The sequence below is a fragment of the Pteropus medius genome, unplaced genomic scaffold (genome assembly GCF_902729225.1).
Source record: "Pteropus medius unplaced genomic scaffold, Ma_sr-lr_union100, whole genome shotgun sequence".
Lineage (NCBI taxonomy): Eukaryota > Metazoa > Chordata > Mammalia > Chiroptera > Pteropodidae > Pteropus > Pteropus medius.
The window spans coordinates 9,081,545-9,100,239 of NW_024351073.1; the positions used below are offsets into that span (position 1 = coordinate 9,081,545).

Here is an 18,695-nt window from a genome sequence, read left to right on the forward strand (position 1 = left end):
TTCTTTCTTTCTTTCTTTCTTTCTTTCTTTCTTTCTTTCTTTCTTTCTTTCTTTCTTTCTTTCTCTATTACTCTGTTCATATTTATAAGTGTCTTCCTCTGTATAGCCTCAAATTAGTATCATCAACATTAAACACCTCTTCCATGGGAATGATTGAATTAACCCATTGGTTCTGCAATAGGAGTATTATAAGTCCTCAATAAATTTTATTTGTGGTGAAAAGGCATAGGTAGCAACAGTAATACAAAGTTATTTTGTAGGATCTTAGTGGGTCATCTGCTTTTAGGAATGTGGACCTTGGTAATCCATTTAGTGACTGTTTTTCTTCCTCAGAAGCAATCATTTGATGGACTCATACATCATACTTAATATAAGTTTTTATGTCTGAGTGTTTTGTAGAATGACAGCCCACACCAGCTCAAGACACACAAGCAACCATCACAGATTAAGAGTCTTTCCTCTGAGTCAAATTTCAATCATGGCGTATACTAGAATTGAGATGTACAATTTCATCTAAGATATACAGACAGGTCTGGGCTAAGACATGTGATATTCAAGGCCACTCTATGGAGGGATTCAATCCAGTACTCCTATTTCTAAATGTCAGTTATCAAAACTTCTGACTTAGGTGGGAAAAATACCTATAGTAGAAGCTGGGTAGAACTCAGCAAATATAGCACAAAGCAATAGAGCTCAAAGTGCAAGCAAACTAGCAAGAATCTACTGAAAGTACCTGATTTGAGAGGCAGCAGAGCCAGTTAGCAAGCTAAACAAGAGAAGAAGAACCCCCAAATGGTGATGATCATCCATTAGACACCCCACTTACTGTGTCAATTGTTGTAGCCACTATGAATAGATAGGATGGACCCCCATTCAAAATGGGTTCACATGTCAATACCAACTGACACCACACACACACACACACACACACACACACTGAAGTGGGGTATGAAAAGGTTTATTACTTACATCATGCAGCTTTCAGGAAAGAGCAGGGTGACACACAAGTAGGTCCAAAGATTGAGAGAACAGAGAAAGACTACTGGCTTGGGTTCATATTGTTGTTAGAGTACAGGCCTAGAGTGAGGATTCCCATGTGGGCAAGGGCTTGAGTTATTTGAATCTCCCACAAGCACCAAAAGAAGGAGTATCCAAGCTATCTCAGCTTTCCTGGATGTGGAGCAGAAGGAAAAGAGAGAGGTGAGCTTAAAATATATCAGCACTCAAACATCAAAAAATATAGTCAGACTACGACAACTGGAAAATAGATTACTGCTAAAATGTTCTAGGAGGCTCCCACGGTGGCCAGTGATTTTTCATTTATTAGCACTTCTAAAGAAACTTAATTTATTCTGATGAGATAATATTGTACTACAGCAAGGGGACCAAATAGATGCATTCTTGTGATATAAGAAAGTAATAAATGCACTGCTGTAATATTCTTAGTCTATTTACATAGCTCATGTTTTCCTCAAAATTAAATCTGCCTTTGTGCATACATATACAGAAAAATACCACATAGAATTTTTATCAATACTATTATTTTTTATTTATTTTTTTATGCCATTTGAAACCTTGGATTAAAATTAATTTAGTTGTTTTCTAATTAATTCACATTTTGCAAGCACTTTTCAGGAGTGTTTAAATGATTTACTTAATATTACCAAATAAGAACTAGAATATAAAATCCTTAATATGTTGCTCTTCTATTACCTTGTCTGGAGAATAACAATTATCTTACACCACTAGGATCATCAATTCTTTCATTTTTTGTGATGAATATGATAAGGTGCATCTACGTATCTATATATCTAATTTGGATTTATAATAGAAAAATAATTCTACTGTAATACCTTACTGAAAAGATTAATTGTATTAAATATATAAAAAAGATTTTATATTTATATATGATAAATATATAAAGACGAACATCTTTATACTAAACATATTTAGAAGAATTTAACATTTATACATAGATGTAAAACTTACCAGCTCATTTTAATCAGCAATAATGACCATTTTACCTTATAATACATGTGTTCTTGTTCTAAAGTACTCAATATTAAATCAAATTATTCATTCACTTCTTTAAGCACCATGACATATTGCCTAACTTAATATTAGCCATTTTATTAGTTCAATAAAATAGTTCAATATCTCAACACGTTCAATTAAGAAACAGTTGCATTCATTCACAAAGGTACATTAAGTTTTACTGTGAATTCAAACCCCACTTGATCTTCCAACCACAAAACATAAAAGTAAAATCTGCAGACATATGGTCCATATTTAACATCCATTAAGTGATTCTTCAGCATTCATACTTGCTGAACAGTTAAATAACCTTTGCATTTTCATGGCTCAGAGTATTTTCATTTTTAAAAAGAGATCAGCTTCCACTTTTAAATTTTGCTTCCCAATATAGTAGTCATTAGCTAGATGTGGTCATTTAAATCTCAATTTCAATTAATAAACTTTTTAAGTAGTCACTGCTTTAGTCACACTAGCCGCATTTCAAAGGCTCGTGAGTGACTAGTAACTACCATATTGGACAGAGCAGAAGAAGACTAGAAATTAAAACATCATTTCACTTGATCTTAGCCAAAAGGCCAAGAAGCAATAAAACATCATTTCAGGAAGTGTTACCAGACATTGATGTTATAAGTGATGCAAGATATAAAATGGGGGCAATGTGCAAGCAATCACACAGAGTGTTTTAGCTGTAGAATAGGAAAACATTTGCTGGATATTCAGATTTTTAGTTTGTAGATTCAGTAGTTCTTTAATTATGTGTACCCTGTAATTGTTAAAAATATATCCCATATTCTTTGCAGTTTATATTTTTAATGGTATTTTGACATTGCAGACGCATTTTTAAACAGTTGTTTGAATACTTTCTGACATATTTTCATATTGCACTTTGGATATTTTATTTATTAATTTACATTCATTAAGAAAATATGAAAATCTGCCAAGAAATAATTCCCAAAGTCCCAGTAAGGAAAATAGTCAAGATTAATTTGTTGGAGTATTGTTTTCTAGAACTTTGTGTCTTTTTCTAGACATAATATAAAAATAACTACCAATTTGTCTCTTACTGAATGCAAAGTTTCAAATATTTTGTTTACACAACTACATATAAATCCCAGATTACCCCACATTTTCTTAAAAAAAATTATTCTTACCTGTCTTACATAGTTATAGTAACTATGTAAGAACGGAATATATAAAAGTTCAAGGCAGATTTTTTACTTATATTATCAATATAATAATTTTCTATCAAAATTAGATGTTTGTAAATCCTCAATTATGCTGTTACATTTTTCTGATTATAAAATAATAAAATATTAGAAAACAGTAATATTTACACTGAGAAACAGCATTCATAGCCTGATTTTATCTGTTCATGTGTCCTTGGAAGGACCCTTATTTAAAGCAATGGACTTTTCTTTTTAAATCCATTCTGCTTATGAGAGATTAGTTACTGGTTTTAGGATGTGATTTGCTAGATCTCTTTATTAATGTGCTAAAAGTTAAAAGGAGCAATTTTAACATTATGTTCCCAAAACAAAAGGGATTACTACTTTTATATGAAAGGAAGAAATGTTACAACAGGATTACTATAACCATTAGTGGGAGATAAATTCTAGTTGTGGCTGAATAGGACTTTGAACATTCTTTCACTTTTCACTGATTAACTATTTTGGAGAGATCTGACATGAGATATATGAATTACAGAGAAAAACACAAAACAAGGACTTATACTATGTTTGTGAGGTAATATAAAGATACAGAACTCAAACCAGCATATCTATCAGTATTTTCTACAAAACTAGAGCTATGCTAGTTTGATTTTCCCTAGAAGCAGTCCTGAAATTAAAACTATGATATAAGTAGATAGATTTGGGGAAGTGATCAAGGTAGTACAAGGGAGGGAGCAGAAAAAAGAGACAGAGGAAAGAGAAAATAGCCAACGAAAGGTGATTTTATGAGTAGGTTTTGAGATGGGCAATTAAAGATCAATCTTCTTGGAAATACCAGAGAAAGCATGTAGAATGCACCTCAGAATTGTTCTAAAGAAAGGTGAAGAGATAGGAATATTTAACCTATGGCTTTTGTCCCTTGCAAACTGAGTGTTGATTATGAAAGCTTTCAGTCTCAGATATTTCAGTCTCAGATATTCCAGCACTATCCAGCTGGTGACTTTAGCGAGCTCCCATGGTGCTATAAGAAGCCCTCAGTCAGAGAAGCGGAGAGATATACGATGTGGGAAATGATCAGTGTTGGAAAATGTTTACTGCAGCTTCAACTAGACTCAAAGGTGGCTGAAACAATACAAAGCAGTACAACTACATTGATTTTTATAGTCCACCCACTGCAGCATTCAAATCTGCTCATGACTTACATTGAATTCTCTGTGTTATCGAAACTTTGAAGTGATGACTGGCCAGTCTCTAAAAATAATGTGACTTTCGAGAGTAACTCCATAAGCTAGATTCCCTGTGAAGCAACTACACCCAAGGCTGTAGTTAATCTTTTTCTCCTTTCCCAATCAGCTGTAACTCTTACCTTTGGCTAGCATTTCAGCCAGTTAATTTTTGTTACCATATTTGGAAGCAGCTAGAGGTAGGCTGGTGAATTCTCTGAGTTCCAGACTTATTTTTCCTTTCTCCAATATGTAATGACATCAATAGAATCTCATTAACCAGGCAATCCACCTACTAGTAGAGTAAGTGCCTTTCTTACTTGCTGACATATCAGCATTTGGTATTTCCTGAATGCTACATGGGCTATAGATTTGGAGGTGCTGTCCAGCCAAAGCTGTGGCCTGAGGAAAAGGAACACAGGCATGACTAAACCCTAAGAGATCTGTGAGACAATAAGGATAGTAAGCATCTCAGCCTTTTTCTTTACCTGCCCTCTGTTCTGCCACTGAATCCCATAACTAAAGTAAGCCAGAAGCCAGAGTGGAAGGGGTCCCACAATAGTATAGTCAGCAGAATTTATTCCACTGGGATAGAGTGAAGGAGAGAGAGAAGAATAGAAAGTGGTTCTAGAGAATATTCATCCCACTGCCTAAGTTGGTTGTTCTTCCAGCTCAGCAGTTTCACTTACTTTATACAATCAAAATATTTCTGGGGCAATTAGCCAGTCATTTCCTAGTTCAGCAGCAACAACAAAAAAACAAAAACATGATACTTATTGCATTCATCTGAACTCAATTAAGAGATAGAAACACTCCAATAATTTGAACAGAAGTTTAATATAAATAATTTTTAATATAATAGGGGATTAAAATAATAAGAGAATATGGTAGTGAGAAATAAAGTGAACTCTGAAGAATATAGGAACAGCAGATATAAAGAATGACTACCACTACAAGGAAAAGCCTCATTTCTGGGGATGAGATTCAGACCTTTTGGAGAAGGCACATTTGTAACTCTGAGATGACAAAGAAGTTCCTATGGTGCCATGCCAATAAAAAGTGGTGAATTTTTACCCTCTAGAACTTGCCAGAATTCTGCCCTCAAGGGCGCCAAGGAAAGCTGCCCACGAGTGGTTTCTCTGGAGGCATTCTGCCATAAAAGTAAACAAATTGAGGTTCCAGGGGAGTGGCTGGCTTCTAGGTTCTGTTGGATGCCAGCCAATGCAAAAGCTAAGCACTGGAGAAGCTTCAAGTACTGGAGAAGCTGGCTGGCAGTGCTCTGCTACAAAACTGCCCAAACCAGGGTGCCATTGGTAACAGCTGGTCACTAGGTGTGGCCGGCCACAATGCACTGCTGGAACCAGGTACTGGAGAAGCTGTAGCTACTGAGGAGCCAAGAGGAAGCCGTGCATGCTACAGAGACTTGCCAAGTGAGCACACCAGAACCAGGAAGCAAAATTTTGCCCTTCTGGTCTATGGCCATGCCACCCTGAACAAGCCTAATCTCATCTGATCTCAGAAGCTAAGCAGGGTCAGGCCTGATTAGTACTTGGATGGGAAACCACCTAGGAATACCAGATGCTGTAGGTGCAAAAAAAAAAAAAAAAAAAAAAAAAATGTTTTTCTAGGCTTCCATAATCAGCTCCATTGCTGGCTAGCAAAGAAAACATATTGAAAAGACCCAATCTGTTTTAACAGAGCAGGAAAAGAGTAATTTAGAGCTTAGAAACAGTAAATTGATAAGCAACACACTTATCCATATCCATTAAATTAGGTATTTTAATCTATTTTTGAATTAACATAGCATAGGTCATCTATATGATTCTTCCTAAAAACTAAAACTTTTTAATGTATTGTAAAAGTCATGACTAGTTTTATTCATCTAAAATGAGAGAAAAAAAAAACTTACCAGAAATGAAATGGAATATCTTTTCTCAAATAGGACAATGGTAGTATTTAATTTTAAGATGTATTAATAAGTTCCATCTAAAGATATACTCCTACTGATTTTTAAAAATTGAACAAGTGAAGGCAATTTTTTATATAACTTCAAGAACTTCATCTCCTTAACCATTACATTCTTAGTCCTTGACAGAAGTTTTGCATTTGAAGAGATTGATGTATTTTGACACCCTTCAAATATTTTAAGGTGTTTCCTAAATATAATGTGGTAAAGGGTACTTGTCACAATTATTCCTGAGTTAAATCAAGAACACTGGCTCTCCTCCAAATCAGATTCTATTACCAACGGCCACTAAGTCCAATTTTAGCAAATCCAAATGGTCTCTATGGGCATGATCACTAACAAACAATCTTCATAAGGGCAGAAAGTACTGACAAACATTTCTATGGGAGGGATGTTAGGGTTTTTGTTTATATATATATATATATATATATATATATATATATATATATATATATATATACACACACACATATATATGCATATATACATGTATGTATATATATTATTTACTATAAAAGATAGTAAGTTCAAAGTTCATATACAGTGGTGTTGAAATTTATGGCCAATTTTTTAAGTGCATTTGAGCTTTTAATTCACTGCATGTTTTAATATGAGACACATACCAAACACAATATTATTTTATATTCACTAAAAACATTTGCCAATTCTATTGTATCCTCAGAAATTTTACTGCGGACATTTAAATTTTCCATTAAAATCTACCTCCTTATGAAATGAACAGTTAGTGGCTCACAGACTTTGACATCACAATTAATTGCATGCCTCAGAAGGTGCAGAATTATTTTCAATAAATAGAAATTAACAGAATAATGATATTAACATTCATCTTTGCAGACATTTTACCCTGAGCTATGGACTCATACATGTTGAAGGAGAATTTATGTGATCTAAAACAACTTTCTGGCAGCTTTCTTACCTGAACAAATCCAACTTTTGACTTTAGCAACTACCTTAGCCTGAAAATGCTCTAATATTTTTGTATAAAAATATTTATACAAAATATTTTTCATATTATCTAACAAATTAAAACAATTTTGTGATATGACTAGAGTGACCCTATAACAGATTGTCCAAATGGGATTATTTTTTAGTGCATGGGGACACTATTGTCAATTTAATCTTAACAATAAATATAATTTGGGACTTTATAAACTTACTAGACACACAGACACCCTGGGCCTCAACTCCCTTGATATAAGGCTCTCAGCTCCCACTATTTTTGTTTGTCTGTTTTTCATGTTTGTTGTTTTTAAAAATAGCTGTATTTTAGATTCAAGGAAATTTGAGAGTTAAAATTCTAGATTGTTTTAATGACTGGATTATAGAAATGTGTCCATTTTGTAAGTTTAAAATTTTCTATTCTGCTACTATAAAAAAATTAAAACAATTGCTTTATTATAGGATACAGACACTATTTATATATATAAATTTGTAACAAGTCAGATGTTGAATGCCAAATTGGTCAAAATTCTGGCAGGAAACCGATGACACACAAATTGGCAATTGAATAATGTTTATTGAGGACATGGTTACAAAGGTATGGGTTGAGCTAAGAAAATCACAAAAAAACGGTGAAGCTTCTGGTATCTAGAAATATTGGGAACTGTTATTGTCTTTAAGACTGAAGAACAGCAAGGAAGAAGCAACAAGAATAAATACCCCAAGCTATTGTTTCTCATTCCTTCTCATGTCTTGCTATTGCCATCCATTGACCAACTTCAACTAGAAGCCAGAGGGCAAGGATCCCAAATGGGACACTATGATGTATCAGCCTCTCAAGGCACAGAGAAAGATACAAAAAGATGGAAATTATATTTGGAAGACAAAATTGAATATTCAACAAATGAAAACAGGGCACTTTGCCATCAAAAAATGAACACATGAGAAACCCAGTATCTATTTTTCCTGATTTTGATTTAAAAGCTGTAATAATTTCTCAACCTAAAATATCAAGTTTATGTATATATTTTCCAACTTTTTTAGGTTAGCATGTAAAAGTAAGACCTGTGTATATTCGTATAACTAATTTTACTTTATTTTTTAATCCATCACAGGTTTTCTTAAGTGGTTGCAACAATGAAGCTTCATCAATAAAAGACTGACCATGAAACAGGATAATTGATCAAAGTTAAATACATGGATTATTCCAAAGTTGTAGATAAAGATAGCAACAAAGGATAGTAAAGTACATGATGCTGGCAACAAGAGAGAGCAGAGGGAGGTGAAAGGAGTGGTCACTAAAGCTGCAGAGGGTACTCGAATGAGAAAAGTCATCTGAAAAGAGATGTCACCTTCAGTAGAGGGACACATAAACCTATGACCACAAGTGAAAAAAAGTCCTGAATTCTCTGGGGTTTACTCTCTTTCATTTTCTCATCTCCTACTGATTCTTCCAACTGACGGAATCTGATGAGAGTCAGAGAGCTGAAAGCTCAATGACGTTAGCACTCAGGGCAGTGGCCCAGGTCACCTGAAAGACAATAAAGGGTAAAGAGGACATCCGAAAGGACACACAGAAAATATCCAGCATGCTAGGAAAATATGTCTTATAACTCCTAATATCTATTTCAGAATTCCTATTAAGATGTTAAAATATGGTGATTTTCTTTAAAAATATCACAGTTTTCCAGAGAAAGAAAACTGCTGGGAAGACTAATAATACTCTCTCATTAGAACACGGCAAAGTCATGTGCTTTCAAAAATAGAAGAGAGACAAATCTGATAGGGAGTGATGTGAAAACATTGGAAGTTGGAGACAAAGAATAAATCTAAAATTAAAGAAGCTATCCAAATTCATTTTAATAAATACTCATTATTATGACAGGTAATTTCAAGTCATGTCTCTTGTAAAAATTTGATGGACATTCTAAGTTATCAGAGTTAGTTTCAACTATATTCGAGAATGAAATTCTAGACCTTGATAAAGTTAAATGACCTCTAACTTCTGGCCTAAGGAAAAAAAAAAATTAAACTACGTGAAGACCTCGTGTTGTTTTTGTATTTTAAATTTTGAGTTCTTTATTTATCTGATAAAATGCTTTAAAAAGAATTGCTAATTTAATTAATGCTTTTCTTTATCAATGAGTAGGTTAATATCTATCTTATTTTAGAAGCAATATCAGTGTGCACTTTAAACTTTATTATTGAAATGTAGAGAGAAAGAAGTGGAAAGCCATGTTAAGTTTAATATGAAGTAAACATAAATATCAGGAAAATATGACTTTAATCACACTGGGTTTTTGACCAGATACTAGGATCATAAAAACTTAGTACTTAGAAAATGTAGTTAAAAGTTTGAAATTAGAATGACACAGTGGATACATTATTTTATTACATTATATTCTCTCTACTCTTCTGTTGAGTTGTCTGGATTTATACATTTATTATATATTTTATGCAGAATTTTATGGTATGTGTATATATGTGTGTGTATTATATATATGTATTTGTATATGTGTATATGTGTATTATATATATGTATTTGTATATGTGTATACAAATATATGTGTATATTTGTATATGTGTATACAAATATATGTGTATATTTGTATATCCCATCAAAAACAACTACTTGATATAGCCCTGGCAACAGTGACATATATCATCAACACAGTCTAAAATTCAAAATGATTTGTTATCCTATAAAAAATTTAACAAAATATGATGAGAGAATGATATTTTAATTTATAGTTTTTTCAGGAATATACATATCTATTTTAATTGTTTACATAAATAAAAAATTGATTATAAAAAAGTCTTAAAGCAGTTTCTTCATAGATAACTACATTAAAATTTTAAAAAATTATAGTTAACCTGAGAAACCTTCCATGACTGAAGCATTATGATATGACATTTCAATATTCCATTAATATCAGGATTAAATATTTCTATTTTCAAATGTCAGCATTTCTAAATTATTAAAATGCAGGTGGTCAAAAACATTTACTTGGCCTTAACTTGATTGATCTGATCTGCAAATAAACTATTGTCTAATAATGAGACAGAGCAGAAATATAATTAAATGCAAACAAAATAATGTGTTTGTATTTTTTTCAAAATGGCAACGTAAAACTTATTATATCTTTTTAAAATGTTTTAACTTGATTTCTTATATTCTATTAAATGCAGTGGAAGATTCATTCAATTTTCTCATTGCATCAAGTGAGTTTATTTTAGGAAAAAATAAAGCTTTTTATAAAAAAATTTTAAATAAAAAAACTTTTTAAATAAAGCCCTTTATAAAAGAATACTAGAAAAATAATGAATAATAGACAAATAGTAGAAAAATAATGAATAATACATGATTAGATATCATTCTCACAAGAAGATAAATTTAAATTTTATGTCTTTAAATACGTACACGTCACATGTCTTAGCAACTCTTTGACACATCTTTTCAGACATAGATGCTTAAATGTAGTTTATTTCCTTCTCATATGTAAATATGAACACACACACACACACACACACACATAAAAAGCACACATCAAAAATGTCCAATGAATGGTGAGGGATAAGTGAACGAGGGTGGAGATTAAGAGGTACAAATTGGTAGTTACGAAATAAGCATAAGGATGAAGAATATAGCATACAGAATATAGTCTGTAGGATGGTAATGAAGATGTATAGTGTCAGATGATTACTGGATTTATCAGGGCCATCACTTCATAAGTTATATAAATGTCTAATCACTGTTTTGTATACCTGAAACTAATATAATATTGTATGTCAACTATAATAAAAAATTAAAATTAAAAAAATCACTTAAAATTTATATATTTTGTATATAAGTACATAATTATTTATTATTTAATAAAAATAAGTACATGTAATTAAAGAACAACTAAGCAAATGAAATTGAGTAACCTTTATGCTATTTAGTTTAAGATACTATTTTCTAAACCAAACATAAATTCTATGGTAATTTTAACTTACATATCTTTAGAATAATGTTTAAATTACATAATTCTAGATGAATTTGTAAGTGAACAGAATATTTTAAACAAATTCCAAATATTCTAGCAAAATACCATAAGTAGTATAACCCATTTTTGTATCTGTTCTTTCTGGAAAGTAACATAATTTGGGAGAATGTGAAGTCTGAGTCAGAGCGACCTCTTATACATGCCAGTACTGACATATGTGATGGTGGGCAATTATTATACTCTGAATTTTTAAAAAATATTGAATAAAAGATAGCAATAATATTAATATTACTGCAGTAAAACATGAATTGCCAAGCCAAGTGACATAAATTAAGATTCTAAACAGGCTTCATTTAATTTGGTTCAGGCCTTACTTCCAAATAAATTCAAGTTGTCTGTTTTTTGTTGTCAAATACGTTGTGATAAGGATTTTGTTTTTCAGAGTTGTTTGGATTTTGGAATTGTAGATTATACTTATTGTATTCATTGTATTTCTCATTTGTTTTTCTCCTTCCTCTCAAGTTAAGTATATGTACATAAGAAATTGATAACACGTAGTAATTCAAATAATATAAAAAAGCCAATATCTGTATAGCTCTCATAGTTCTAGTCACAGTTTTAAACTCTTTAACCAAATATATAATTATATATATAAATTATTACTAAATATATATTTTAATGCTTAGTACTATGGCTAGAAGAATTAATATTTATTTATATAGATAAATTATATAAATATAAATAAATATATACATATATTTAAGGGCTTAGAACTGACTGGACATATAAGTGTTATCTAAGTATTAACTACTATTATTTGGATTAAAATCCATTGAATTTTTATAGCAAAACTATGATATTGATATAATACCATTATCTCCATTTACAACTGAAAAACTGAAGCTCAAGGTCAAAACAAGTAGTGAATGTTATAGCTGAAATCAAACCAAAGTGGTCTGTATCCAAAATCCTTGCTTTTATAGTCTTCACTGAACTTCCAAATACCTCCTTCCCAATAAAATTCTGGATAATTCACAAATGTTATATATAAAGATTAGTTCGTCAATCAGTTTTAAATTTCTCTTCAAAAACGATGGTACCTCTTATTTGTCTAGATGCTATTATTGTTACAGTGAGAGTGTAGACTCAAGCGCTAGTCAAAATATAGGCTCCTTACTTAAAAAATCAGTTTCCATGACACATATGTTCCTGATGGTCAGTCAGTTGCATAATCTTTGTTTAATAAACAGAGCATAATTTTAATGCATTGATGCAGTTTATCCAGTCCAAACCATTTTTCTATGAGAAATTTGTACATTATTGCCACCAATCTATAAAGCATCACTTTCAGTTAACAACTCCTAAATCAGCCATCGAAATTATTTCCTGTGTCTCAAACATAAGTCATTGGAACGATTTGGAAAAAACTACAAACTAATGGTATCAATACATCACTATCAATATAGCATCAATGTGCATAACTGGAATACCTACTCTCCAATAATACATATTGTGTTTAAAAGATTCTTTTTATTTATTTATATTTATTTTATTTTATTTTTTTAACACCTACAACACCTGTTCTTCCTAGGTGGTCTCCCATGCAAGTACTAACCAGGCCCCACCCTGCTTAGCTTACGAGATCAGATGGGATTGGGCACGTTCAGGGTGGTATGACCGTAGACTTTAAAAGTTTCTTTAAAATATAGTAATTTAATCCCTAAGAATTATCCCAGTGGTGCTTATTTAAGGTTCAGTAGCATCCTGATAAGAAAAACATTTTAGACCAGGAATTGTTTTTCACTTTCTCTGCTTGTCTATCTAATCAAAAAATAAAATATTTGAATTTTAATCATTCAACAAGTATTTATAGGAGTCACTCTAAGAGACTATAATCTTCTCTTCAAATCTAGAAGAGTTGCTAATAGAACTTTCTCTCATTAATTGAGTTTTCTTTTGTGGCAAGATTGCAGTAGAGTAACAAGAGGGCAGCACTAGTGTCCATGTGGCTGTAGGAAGTAATGTGTACTTCACGTTGAATGGCTAGCTATAATAATGAAGACATTATTACAATACGTTATCATGAATAAAATCCCAGTTAAAATTGGGTTCAAGAAACCATGTAAAGGAGATTGTCTAATACATCAAAATTAAGTATAAGTCACTTAATCTAGGATATAATTAAGTGTTCATTATAAGAAAGTGAAAATTAGAGTAGCTATGTCCTGCAAGCATTAGATTTTCAGATAAGTTATAATTATGATTTTTAAATTTGAAATGCATATGGGAAGAAGAGAGTGTTATAATAGTGTATATTTAAAAAGTAAGTTTAAACTTAAATATGTATATTTATATTTATAAACAACCAATTCTTTCACATGGAGGTTAAATTAGGACTCTCATTTGCATCTTCTTACCTTACAGTTCTAAGTTCTAAGCATGCCTGTACTCTGTTAGATATAAATTAATAGATGAGAAAAATTAGGCTTGGAGTTATTTAGTAATTTAACAAGTTTCCTAAGTGATATAGCCTGCAACTGCTACTCTTGAGGAAGATTTGCCTCAGCAATCTTGGTTCTTAAATTTGTGCTTGATATCAAGTTTTATTCTCGCTTAAAGCTCAGAGTTCCTAATCTGTTTCTCTCCAAAACATGTAATTCTTTTTGTTAGTTTGTAACCCCTTTATAAAGTTTTGACTTTCTCTAAATTATTTTTCTTTTTTTTTTTTTCGAAGAACACTTACAACCTTGCTGAGTTTTCTGCTCTTACCTGACTCTTTGCACATATCAGATTTTCCTCATATCATGTCATAGTTCATCTCAGTTGACAATTAGAAATTAACGAATGAAATCTCCAAAAGCACTATCTTTATTTTGACTCTTCAGATCAATTCTCCACTTTTTTCCACTCTGCTATCCACCCTGGAAGCTAACCTACATGGACTACATCAATGGTCTCCCTTGACTTCTGATTTGGGGAGAGTGTTGCTAAAAAGGAACCCAACATTAGAAAGAAAGAGAAGACTGAGTTGAGAGTATTTACCCCATGGCTTCCTCTCTGTGGTTACTGGAGCTGACTGTGATAGTCACAATAACTGCTCTCTGCTCTTTTTTGTGGTCTCTTTGGGCTTACCAGGGAGGCTGCATTATTTTTTATTGTTTTCCTTACTTAACCTCAGTTGTATAAATGGTCCCTTTTTAAAAAAATATCTTTAAATTGCCCTAAAATATATGTGCTTCCTGTATCCTACTGGGACCATAACACATACATAGTTCATTATTTAACCAATATAATGCAAAATAATTATAAATCGAAGTATGATTCTCAATTCATATTATCAATAAGTCATTACAGCATGTGCTATTCCAAATGAACAAAGTGATAATTGTTTTTTGCATGGGAGATAATGTATTAATGGTAGAATAATATTGACTAGGAAAATTGGTACAATGGCACATTGAATCTTTTTAAAAAAAATAAATAAAATCTACTTAGCTACACAGATAAAATGTAGTAATAATAATTAGACACTAACATTCCTGTAGTTTTCCTTGCCACTGTTCTGACTTTTCTCAGAATTAGTTCCTAAGCTGTGATACCAAGAATGTGGAGCACATTGAAGATAGGAGAAAATTAATCAGAAATCAATTTATGTGCAGAATTACTTGTAAAATTCAAATGATAAATGAAAGTTCTCAACTTGCACAATGAAACCCTTGCTCTTTTGAAACCATTTTACGAGGATTCTTTAAAACTATTTTTAATTAACATCTGATATTTTATTCACAACTATAAACATAAAATAATATCAAATCAACATTTGTCAAAAAAGTAAACCAGTAAGTATATGTGTGCTTTCTTGTTTCATTTGTGTTAATTGCATTTACAGGAGCTAAATGTAAATGGGCTACTTTGGGACACTAAATATAACCAATTCGCTCTTCATGTTCTACCTGAAGCGCAATTGTGAGGCCCTCTGACTGACATGTTGATTTCCTCTCAGTAAGGGTGATATAATTAATGTGACCTTTTGATAAGGTGGGAGATACAGGGTGAGACAAGTGCTCTCTCGAGAGCTATTAGCGGCTTCTGAGCAATTTGCTAATAGTAGAGCTACCTGTATTAAAGTCATACAGTTAAGAAGATAATTGACAACCATAATAATGAGTATGTACAGGAAAGAGAGAGAGTATAAAGTAAAATAAAACTATTAATAACTTTAAAAATGATGAAATTTCAGTATTAAGTAAACTGTGATTTGGGAACTAAGGTTTTAAAAACACAATGAATAATTTTTACAAGGCTTCAGGTAATCGTGGGTCTATCCTGTGTGGAAAATTATGTGGTTTTATTTCTGCTGTCAGTATTTTTACTAAAATTCTTTAAAATTTCTTGCAACATCCAACCCCATATATAGTGATGCATATATGTGTATAATGGAGGCATGATGAGTTTATACTAATGCATGAGCTCTCTTCATATTCTGAGTTTAAAAAGACCTCCTTATATTGTAGACTTTAAAACCTGCCACATGATATAACTATGAGTAATCTATCATGATTAACAAAGACACATAAAACCACAGGTGTACTAGAAGAATATTTTTAAAAATAATAATGTGACATAAAAGTATTTATAAAAATAATGTAAAAAATATGTGACATAAAAATGGTTTACTGACACTTTTCCTAGCTATCAAAATTTACTAATATGCCCAGGAGATCACCAGGGACTCTCTGTTCATCTAGACTTCTCTGTTTATATTTTCAATTAGTTGTGGTTAATCAACAAGGTCAATTTATATTTATAAATTGCAAGTTTGCAATTAGAAGAGAATGCTTTAGAAAAATGGAAAACTAGAGAAGAGAGGAAGATATGAGAGTGAAACATTGTTATCATTATGTTTATTGTTTTTTCAAATGTACTTCTATTTAAATTTTATATTTTGACAGTTGAGAAGAACAAAATATACATATTTTAATTTTAACCCCATTTAGGAAGTGAGGTAATCATAGAATATGAGATATGAAATTTATGTGGCAACGGACACTTAAAACCCAGTATTATTAGTGTATTGCATTATGTAATAAATTCCTCACCTACTATATGCATAAACCAAATTGTGGTTTCTCTATATGGAATTAATACCATGATAAATTATTACATTTTTATGCTTCATTAAGTTGTTGATTCATCCAAAACTTTTAAACTGATAAATAACTTAATTATAGGTTTCCATAATAAAAAACAAGAACCACACGCTAAAATGTCAACATGATCTGACACCTACAGATGTTGCAGTAAAAAAAATACCTTATAATTTCTAAAGCTGGATTTGGCACAAAATTGTATATTCCTTGACTATGGAAACTTCTTTAAACCTTTCACTTAGACAGCTTAAAACAGAGCTAAAAAACTACTTAAAAGTAGAATCTGCTAAATAGCCAGGACATACATCATACTTGTAGATAATGAAGAAAACCAACAATGTTAAAAATACTTATTAACACAGCATCTGCTACATGTCCGTGTTTCAATTACTAAGGATGCATGATAATTAAGACTGATTTTCTAATTAAGAGGAGGTAAACAGCTTTGTTGGAATAGATATATTTAAACAAATAAACACCTAAATATATTAAGCATAATATGAGTGAAGTATAATTTTATTGATTTGGGATATTAAGAAATTGAAGAAATTCAATTATTATTTTAATTTTTTTTTAGGCAAGAATCTTAGTTTAGTATTACTACCCCATCATACTGAATTTCTTGTTTGGCAGAAAGAAAAAAAATGCATTGATGTAATATGGTCCAATGTGGAACAAAAATGTTGAGTGGCCAATACAGAATGGAGATGGAGAGCAATGAGGCTAAGGGTTATTAGTTTTAAAAGGATCGAGATGAATATTGAAGTCATTGAAGAATGATTTTATGAAATTACATAAAGTGAGCATATATGATCTGAGATTAATCTATACTCTGTAAGAGCCGTGGTACAAAGAAGGCTGAATGTTACAAAGACTTTAAATGGTTAGACAAAGCTAAATCATATATATATATGGTCTGGGGTCTCAATAATGAGAACAAATTATAAAAATGTAAATGAAAAATAAGTCTAGAGTAAAAAATAAATTAAGTTAGTAATGATTCTTCTCTATGTTATCATAGGAGGATTTATAAGAGAGTAAGAAAGATCAGTAAGAAGACAATAGAATGAATGCTTCCAATTTCCAATAATGGTATGTGAGATAATAAACCAACTTTCCTCCTGTAAACAAATAAAACAAAAATAGTTTTCCAAAATATTTAAAGTATAGTAAAGACATTGGATGAATCAAACAGATAGAGGGAATTATCCATACTACGATTAATTTATGTAAAGTATAGAAGTCATTTCGGTCACAAGGGTTTGCTGATCTGGTCATTTTGAACTACTAAAAAATAAAAAATGAAGCTAAACATTCCCATAAAATAAATAGTCTAATGGAAGACATTGCCTATAATGAGCTAAAAAAGGACAAATTCTAAATAATCTAGCCTTCACGAATATTTGCTGTTATTATTATTATTACTACTATTATTGTTTGGGGCTTGCAAAGATAAAGCATTGAAATTGATTTAAGATGGTTCTTTCATTGATTTTTTTCCCTAGGGATTTGAAAGGAAAAGCAATTTCTTTATGCCGTTCAGTCTCTTCATTCTAAGTTTAAAAGATTTCCTACTTTTTCAACTGCTTTAACCATCACTGTGTCAAAGAGGAACAGGCACACAAGAAAGAAATAGTAACTTGCACAGAACCAGCAGGTATAAAAAGCAACAGATTAAAACAAAAACTGCAAATATTATAATTTATCCAGCAAACAACATAAAACAAATATTTTTACTGAATTAGTTTGTTAGGGCTGCCATAACAAAATATCTCAGAGTGTGTGGTTTAAATGATAGAAATTTATTTTCTCACAGTTCTAGAGATGAGAAGTCCAAAATCAAGGTGCCTGTTGGATTGTTTGCCTCTGAAGCCTTTCTCCTTGACTTACAGATGGCTACCTTCTTGCTGTGTTCTCACATGGACTTTCTTCTGCATGTGCATACCTGTGTAAATCTGTGTGTCCTAAAATCCACTTCTTATAAGAGGAGCAATCAGATTGAATTACAGTTCACCCTAACAGACTCATTTTACCTGAATTACTTCTTTAATGGCTGCAATTTTAAAAAGAGGCACATTGAGGTACTGGTATTTAAGGCTTCAATGTACAAATTTTAGGGGGAAAATCCATCTTATAATATTTACTGAGTATATATGCAAAGGAAGTTACTCCAGAATCTTATATAATTGCTTTTTTTTTTCTTTCCC

At 31.5% G+C, this 18,695-nt stretch overlaps 2 pseudogenes; one reads left to right on the forward strand and one right to left on the reverse strand.

Annotated features, from left to right (window-relative positions):
* The first annotated feature begins 5,897 nt into the window (after positions 1-5,897).
* On the forward strand, positions 5,898-6,016 carry LOC120586403 (uncharacterized; annotated as a pseudogene).
* Positions 6,017-12,904: 6,888 nt separating this feature from the next.
* LOC120586332 (uncharacterized) lies at positions 12,905-13,023 on the reverse strand (annotated as a pseudogene).
* Positions 13,024-18,695: the final 5,672 nt, after the last annotated feature.